The sequence below is a fragment of the Camelina sativa genome, chromosome 19 (genome assembly GCF_030686135.1).
Source record: "Camelina sativa cultivar CO46 ecotype springtype chromosome 19, ASM3068613v1".
Lineage (NCBI taxonomy): Eukaryota > Viridiplantae > Streptophyta > Magnoliopsida > Brassicales > Brassicaceae > Camelina > Camelina sativa.
In genome coordinates this window covers 28,203,314-28,211,284 of record NC_141898.1, presented here as the reverse complement: position 1 = coordinate 28,211,284, position 7,971 = coordinate 28,203,314, and positions in this window count along the sequence as shown.

Genomic DNA, 7,971 nt, shown 5'->3' with positions numbered 1-7,971 from the left:
CTTCTATCTCCTCCTTAGCCTCAAATCTCTCAAGAACAGCCAAGAATCTCACCAATCTCTTCCCAAAAGCTCAAAAACACTTTTTCTCTCTTTGTTTCTCAAAAACGGCGTGAGACAAAACAAAACACGACCTAGGTCGTTTTCTCCCGTTAATATCTCGGTTCATTGGTTTTCCTTAAACCAAACCAAACCAAATCGATCAATAAATCAATCTGGTCAAACTAGAAATAATTAGTGTCGACCGACACCACCCTTGGTGTCGATCGACACCCTCCCCCAAAACGACAGTTTTGGTTCACGGGTGTTACAATTCTCCCCCACCAACATAGATTCGTCCTCAAATCTCAAACAACCATCAGTCAAGGACTCTCGTGCCACCGTCTCCACGGCCTAAACTCCTCCGACCGATCTACGAAAGGTCACCTCTAGGCGATAGACTCACGTTCCAGGCATTATTTGCTCTCGACCTTTGGACTTTCCTTTACTCACAAGCCTAAACCTTGAGTTTTTATTGGCTCTTCATCAGGCCGAAGCCTGCATGCCATAATATTGGATCCTCATCGGGCCTAAGCCCGCATGCCATAATATATAAGGAAGTCCAATATTCATCTCTCGGGTTGCCACCCTATAGCGCGCCCCCGGATCGTCATCCCAAGTCGATATACCAACCATACTCCCAAGCCACAAATTCTCAGAATATGGCAGTACTAGGAGAACCAAAGTCCCCCAAGAGTCGCGAGCAAATAATTCTGAACACGTCTGAGTCCTATCCCTATCCAGGTATCCTTTCTGTGGCTCGCGTAAAACATCACAATGTCCTACCAACCACACACCCCCTCACTGGAATACCTCATGACCGCAGAAGGATCATATACATGCCACAAGGGCCAAACGAATGTCCTAAACAGGACCGCCACCAAGGCCAAACAAATGTCCTAAACAGGACCGCCACCAAGGACAAACAAACTGTCCTAAACAGGACTGCCACCAAGGCCACTCGTCCCGAAGGACCGTCATAAAGACCACTTGTCCCGAAGGATCGCCAAAACAGGCAACTCTGGCTAAACAGCCCGCAACAAAGGCCACACATCTGGCTAAACAGCCCGCCACAAAAGCCACACATCTGGCTAAACAGCCCGCCACAAAGGCCACACATCTGGCTAAAAATCCCACCACAAAGGCCTCACAACTGGCTAAACAGCCCGCCACAAAGGCCACACAATGACTCAAAAGACTGCCACACACGGGCACAATAACTCAAACGTCCGCCACTAAGGCCACACAAGCCCCTCCAAGGATCTCCACCACTAAAATGGACAAATTCTAACTCACATTAAACTTTCCATTTATAGATTTCCCACTTCTAGAAACTTTCCACTTTTCGAAACTTCTATTTCACGAAATTTTCCCTCAAACCACCGTCTCATGGAAATTTTGTACCCCGAACACCACCTCATCTTGTTACTTAGTCGCACAACCAACCACCCCTAAGCGACCAAGTAACAAGAGAGATGGGCTGGAATACTCCATTCCCGCTCCAGCCATGGACTACAACTGGGACCAGGCTAGACAAGTTCAAGTCGCGACCTGCTTCTCGAACCACTTCTTGAACCTTGCCTTCATCCTCGCCTTAGGTTCCCAGATCTGCTCCTCAACACCATCACAGTCCCAAAGGACTCTCATCAAAGGAATCTTCTTCTTACGAAGTTCCTTGCTCCTCCTCTCGAGAACCCTCACTAGTCTCGACTCCAACGTCATGTTAGGCTGAAGATCCTCAGGAATCTTAGCTAACAACTGATCATCCTCACGGAGACACTTCCGCAACATAGACACATGGAAAACCTTGTGGAAAGCACGCATAACCTCAGGTAACTCCAGTCTATATGCCACTGGTCCAACACGCTCAATCACTCTGAACGGACCCATATACCTCGGGCTCAACTTAGTCTCACTCAATGACCTGTTCGGACCCCGCAATATGGCCATCTTGAGGTACATTATGTCTCCTACTTGAAACTCAAGATCTCTCATCCTCCTATCAGTATAACTCCTTTGTCGATCCTGAGCTTCCTTCATGTTCAGCTTGAGAACCCAAATCTTCTCTGAGGTCTCCTGAACAAAATCTGCCCCGTACATGCTCCTCTCCCCCACCTGAGTGCAACATAACGGTGTGCGACATGGCCTCCCATATAAAGCGTCATAAGGAGTCATCTTAATACTCGCCTGATAGTTGTTGTTGTAAGCAAACTCTACCAGGTTCAAGTGATCTGCCCAATGGCCACCCCAATCCAACACACACATCCTCAACAAATCCTCCAATGTCTGGATCGTCCTCTCTGACTGTCCATCTGTCTGGAGATGATAAGTTGTACTCATATGCACCTTAGTGCCCATCTCTGCCTGAAATGCCCTCCAGAACACCGAAGTGAACTAGTAATCCCTATCAGATACAATGCTCGTTGGCACCCCATGCAACCTAACAATCTCTCTCACATATTTCTTAGCCAAGACCGCTGCTCCATCAGTCTTCTTAATTGCCAGAAAATGTGCAAACTTAGTGAACCGGTCCACAATGACCCAAATAGCATCAAAAGTCCGAGACACTGGCAATCCTACCACAAAATCCATAGTAATCATATCCCACTTCCACTCGGGAATGGGTAGACTCGTCAGTATTCCGCCTGGAACCTGATGCTCAGCCTTCACCAGCTGGCAAACATCGCACCTCGTGACCCAACTAGCTACATCCTTCTTCATCCCGACCCAATGATAGTACCTCTTGAGATCACGGTACATCTTAGTCGCTCCCGGATGAATAGAGAACCTGCTCGCATAAGCCTCACTCAGAATCTCCTGTCTCAACTCCTCATCCTTGGGCACACAAACCCGCCCATGCACCAAAATAGTACCATTAGCCGAAACATAATACTCAGAACCAACCTCTTTTGAGGCATTCACCAGCCCCAAATCCTTCTCATGTGCCAACCGCACCCTACTCAGAAGATCTGCTTTATCAACCGCCTCCAAACCCAACGGCTCCTGAGAAACAGCGCACAAACTCAAAGCACTGATCTCTCCTACCAGAGACTCCATCTCCTGCTCCTGAGCCGAAGCTACCCTCTTCTGACTCAGAGCATCTGAAACCAAGTTAGCCTTACCAGGATGATAAGCTATCTCCAAATCATAATCCGCCACCAGCTCCATCCACCGCCTCTGCTTCAAATTCAGCTCGGGCTGAGTGAATATGTACTTCAGACTCCATAGCCCGACCCCCATAAGCTAGAAGTCGACTGAACTCCAAGTCAAGCTCCCGCATTGACCGCGTCCCCTAAGATAACTGAAGGAACTGCACCTCCAACAAATCCAATGCCTCTCTCGGAAAATACTTGCGGTTGAACTCCCCCACGAAGTCAGCCCAAGTCATCTCCCTCTGCACTATCCTAGCAGCCACTGATCTCCACCACACCAATCAAGTGGTGGACCCCTATGTCCACCCGAAACTCCTCGGGACATCTCAGAGAGCGGAAGTTACGTTCCACACTCGTCCTCCACGCATCTGCAGCAGTAGGATCTGTACCACCCAAAAACCGCGCAGTACTGATGCCATGCATCTCCTTGAGCATAGACAAATAACGACTATGCCCTCCCACATCCGCAGCCACTGGCTGCCGCTCCTCCGCCACCACTGGTGGCACTACCTGAGCCGGTACCACTACTGGTAACCGCTCCAACACCTGTGCTAACAAGCCCGCAAGATCAACACCAGGGACTCCACCCGCTAGGATTCCCACACCCGGAATCCTAGCATCACCGACCACTAGAGCATCAACACCGCCCCCTCCGGCCACACTCATGGTATCCTCTTGGACACCCTGCGACTCGCCAACACCCTCAGCTGTCACACTCTGGTCTGCAGTCTCACTAACCACTGGAACTCTGCCCCTACCACGACCACGTCCGCGTCCACGACCACGTCCGCATCCTCGACCACGACCAGCAACAGCACCCCCTCTAACCATCTGCACTACCATGAACAGAAGGCTAAGCACACAATTAACATAACACAAAAAACATAAACTCACCGTGGAATCACACAGTAGGCTCGAAGAGGATGTTCTAGGACTCCATGCCACACACGATTGAATAACTCACATAATCAATCAAGACATGCAATCCCTAACATCTACAACACAAAGCCTAGTGAACCCATACCTAGAACCGTAAGGGCTCTGATACCAAACTCAAACGACTTGTCCCGTTTTTTTTAAATAATAAATAATAATAATAATAATAATAAATAAACTCCACGATCACACTTTGCCTTTACCTGCACCAAAAACACAAATTGAGATGCATGCGTATTTGATAAACACTTAGTGAGGCAATCCTCCCATCTACTGGGCTATATACACAAGCAATAAGATCTCTACATGCCACAAACAACAAACAATACAAACAAACCAGAAAGTTTGCAAAGCATCATGTCATCATTGTAACTGAAGAAGGGTGTCGACCGACACCAGGTGGTGTCGATCGACACTGACACAAGCTCGACAAAACCCGAAACCCTAGTGGTGTCAATTGACACTCGCTAAAGTTGTCGAGCCGTCCTCGCGTTGTTGTCGACCGACACCAAACTGGTGTCGACCGACACCGATGCCGAACATCATTTTTCTTCGATCATAAACTCTGAATCTTGCCTCCAATCTTCTCCAATCCGCTTCATGCATCCCTAGAAGCAAAACCCAGCCAAAGCAGCGACGAAATACCATAGAGAAACTCAAAGGAACAACCCATAAGCACCAAAACACACAAAAACTAGAGATCTTAGCTTAGATAAGCCATGGTCATGCACTCACCTCATTGCAGGAAGATTGAGTCCAATAACAACGAATCCAACCCTCCTAGCAAGCTTCTATCTCCTCCTTAGTCTCAAATCTCTCAAGAACAGCCAAGAATCTCACCAATCTCTTCCCAAAAGCTCAAGAACACTTTTTCTCTCTTTGTTTTCTCAAAAACGGCGTGAGACAAAACAAAACACAACCAAACCAAATCGATCAATAAATTAATTTGGTCGAACCATAAATAATTGGTGTCGACCGACACCACCCTTGGTGTTGATCGACACCCTCCCCCAAAACGCACAGTTTTGGTTCACGGGTGTTACACATTCGATCTCCGGTGGAAAGTCGGTTGTGAACTGCCAGCGATGTACAAAAAGAAAATTTCGGCGTGGAATGGTTAAACCAAACACTCTTGTGCCGGGAAACTTCATTAACAGAGGAACAAAGCTGAAACCAAGTGTCCTTAGTTGAAAATTGGGACGTATACTTTCCATTTGAGGCTTTCCAAAGGACGACATCAGTGCTAGAATTAAACGTATCTCGTGCTAACTCGAGGACAGCTTCCAGTGCAGTGGACACAATATTAAGATGTCGTCACAGAGGGTGTCAGCTCCAGGCCTCAGCTACAATCATGTTCTTGGTAATCCCCATATCAATAAAACCTCTCTCTCCAGCCACCTCCAACAAACGTCCCATACTGGACCAGTCATCAAACCAAAAAGAAGTACTCAGGCCATCATTCACTTCCATTTTACAAAATTTCTTAGCTTTATCCCAAAACTTAAGTAACTTCCTCCACATCCAAGAACCAAGAGCAGTCGGTTTGATTGACCAGAAATTGCCACGCTTAAGTAGTGTTTTACCAACCCATTTAGCCCATAAGGAATCGTTTGGAGAGATGATCCACCAAATTAACTTTAAACAGCATACATCATTCATCTCAGATAGTAACCGTAGCCCCAAGCCACCTTCCTTTTTAGGCCTACAAACATCCTCCCGAGCCACCTTGGCCTTATGTGGATTTAACTCCGGTCCGGATCAAAGGAAAGCCGAACATAAGCTTTCTATCTCAAGTATACATTGTCTTGGCAATCGAAAAGCAGATAACCAAAACCCACAAATACTCCACAAAACCGAGGATAATAAGTTGAGTCGCCCTGCAAAGGAGAAATTTTTTGTTGTCCTAGATGCAATTCTGGTCTTGAGCTTATCAAGTAGCGACTTATAGTCAGAGGAGGAGAATCTCTTGGTGAGTAAAGGAAGCCCCAAGTATCTCACCGGCAGCCTACCAACATCAAAACGAAAACTCTCCCGGATTGTTTGTTCAACAGCAGGGGATATTCCTTCCAAATAAACCGTAGATTTCTCTACACTTATTTTCAGCCCTGAATAGGTAGAGAATTGATCAAACACATCCACAATACCGTTAATGGAGCTGATAGTCTCATAAGAAAAAACCATAAGGTCATACGCAAAACACAAGTGAGTGACACCGAGAGAATTACATTGCGGGTGGAAACCGAATGTCTTTAGACCAGCCGCTTTATCAAGTTATCATCTTGTCTCCTTTCTCTCTATCCTTCATAATCTCTCTTCCTTTCTCTTCTCTCCTCTTCTCTTTCCTTCCTTAATCAATTCTGGTGACGTTGGTTAGGTCCGTCCTAACATTTGGTGCCTTCATTGTTTGAGCTAAGTGCGATCGATGGCTACACAAAAACAAGCTGTCGATTCAGAACTCGACTCCGCCGCTTCGGACTCGACATCTGTTCAGCCGCGTTCGCTCGAGCAACGCATTGCAGAGCATGACAAAACCCTTGACTACCTCAAGATGATGGTGCATAAGATCACATGACTGGTTGTGCAATCACATGGTGCGATGTATACATGGTAGGGTGCGTATTCGGTGTTGGAAGGATTTCTGTGACAGGTTCAAGAGCAGATTTGGTCCCGGGCGAGGCCAGTCGACTTTGGATCACCTGCTTTCCTTCACACAGCAGGGGAGTGTTGCTGAGTATCGTGAACGTTTTGAAGAACTGGCGGTGGAGTTACCGCATGTTTCTGATGATGTATTTGAGTCAACTTTCCTCAAACCAAGTGGTGCTGCTTAAACCTATGGATATGACGGAGTTGGTGGATAGTGCGAGGTTGGTGGAGTCGTAGGAGGAGGAGAAGGCTAGTTTCCAGGCGAGGATGGCTCAACATAACTCTTTTGGAGGCCAAACTAGTCAAAGTCACTCACAATCTCGCGACATCAAGAAAGTAAGTGACTACAATAAGGAGTCTAGGAACACTAACCCTTGCAGAAACTGTGGAGATAAATGGTTCCCTAGTCACAGATGCAAGCAACAAAAACTCAAGTGCTTAGCTGTGGAAGATGAAGAGGAACAGGAGTTCTTTGAAGCAGTCGAAGTGGTAGGAGAACCAGAGGAGATACAAGAGGTAGTGACGATGGGGCAATGTTGGGATTTACTGATGAACAATCCATGCGACTTATGGGTACAATGTGTGGGAAACCGGTGGAAGTCCTTATTGACTCAGGTGCAACTAGTAACATCATCTCCGAACGATTGGTAAATGAGTTGCAGTTACCTTTGGCGGGTAGTAAAGGATTTGGGGTCAGAGTTTCTGGTGGAAGGATTCTGAAAGGCAGAGGTGAATGTGCGGGACAATTGCTAGAGATACAAGGTGTCGACATTATGCAGGAGTTTCGTGTGTTTGACTTGGGAAAAACAGATGCGATACTTGGCTATGCGTGGTTGGTAACGTTGGGAGACACGAGGATCAACTGGTTGAATCACACTTTAAGCTGGAGGATTGGTGTGCAATGGGTGACCATTAAAGGTGATCCCTCGCTTAGCAAAGAACAAGTTTCCCTGCATTCAATGGAGCGCATTATCAAGCGGAAAGGGGAGGCTTATTTACTTGAGCTGACAACGTTATTCGAGAATTAGGAGGTTGCTAGCAGAAAAACAGAGCGGACTGAAGCAGTAGACAACCTGATAGCTCGTTTTGAGAATGTTTTTGCAATGCCAAACCGGTTACCTCCATCCAGGATCAAGGAGCATGAAATCATCCTCAAGGAGGGAACGTCACCTGTCAACATGAGACCTTACCGGTACTCATATGA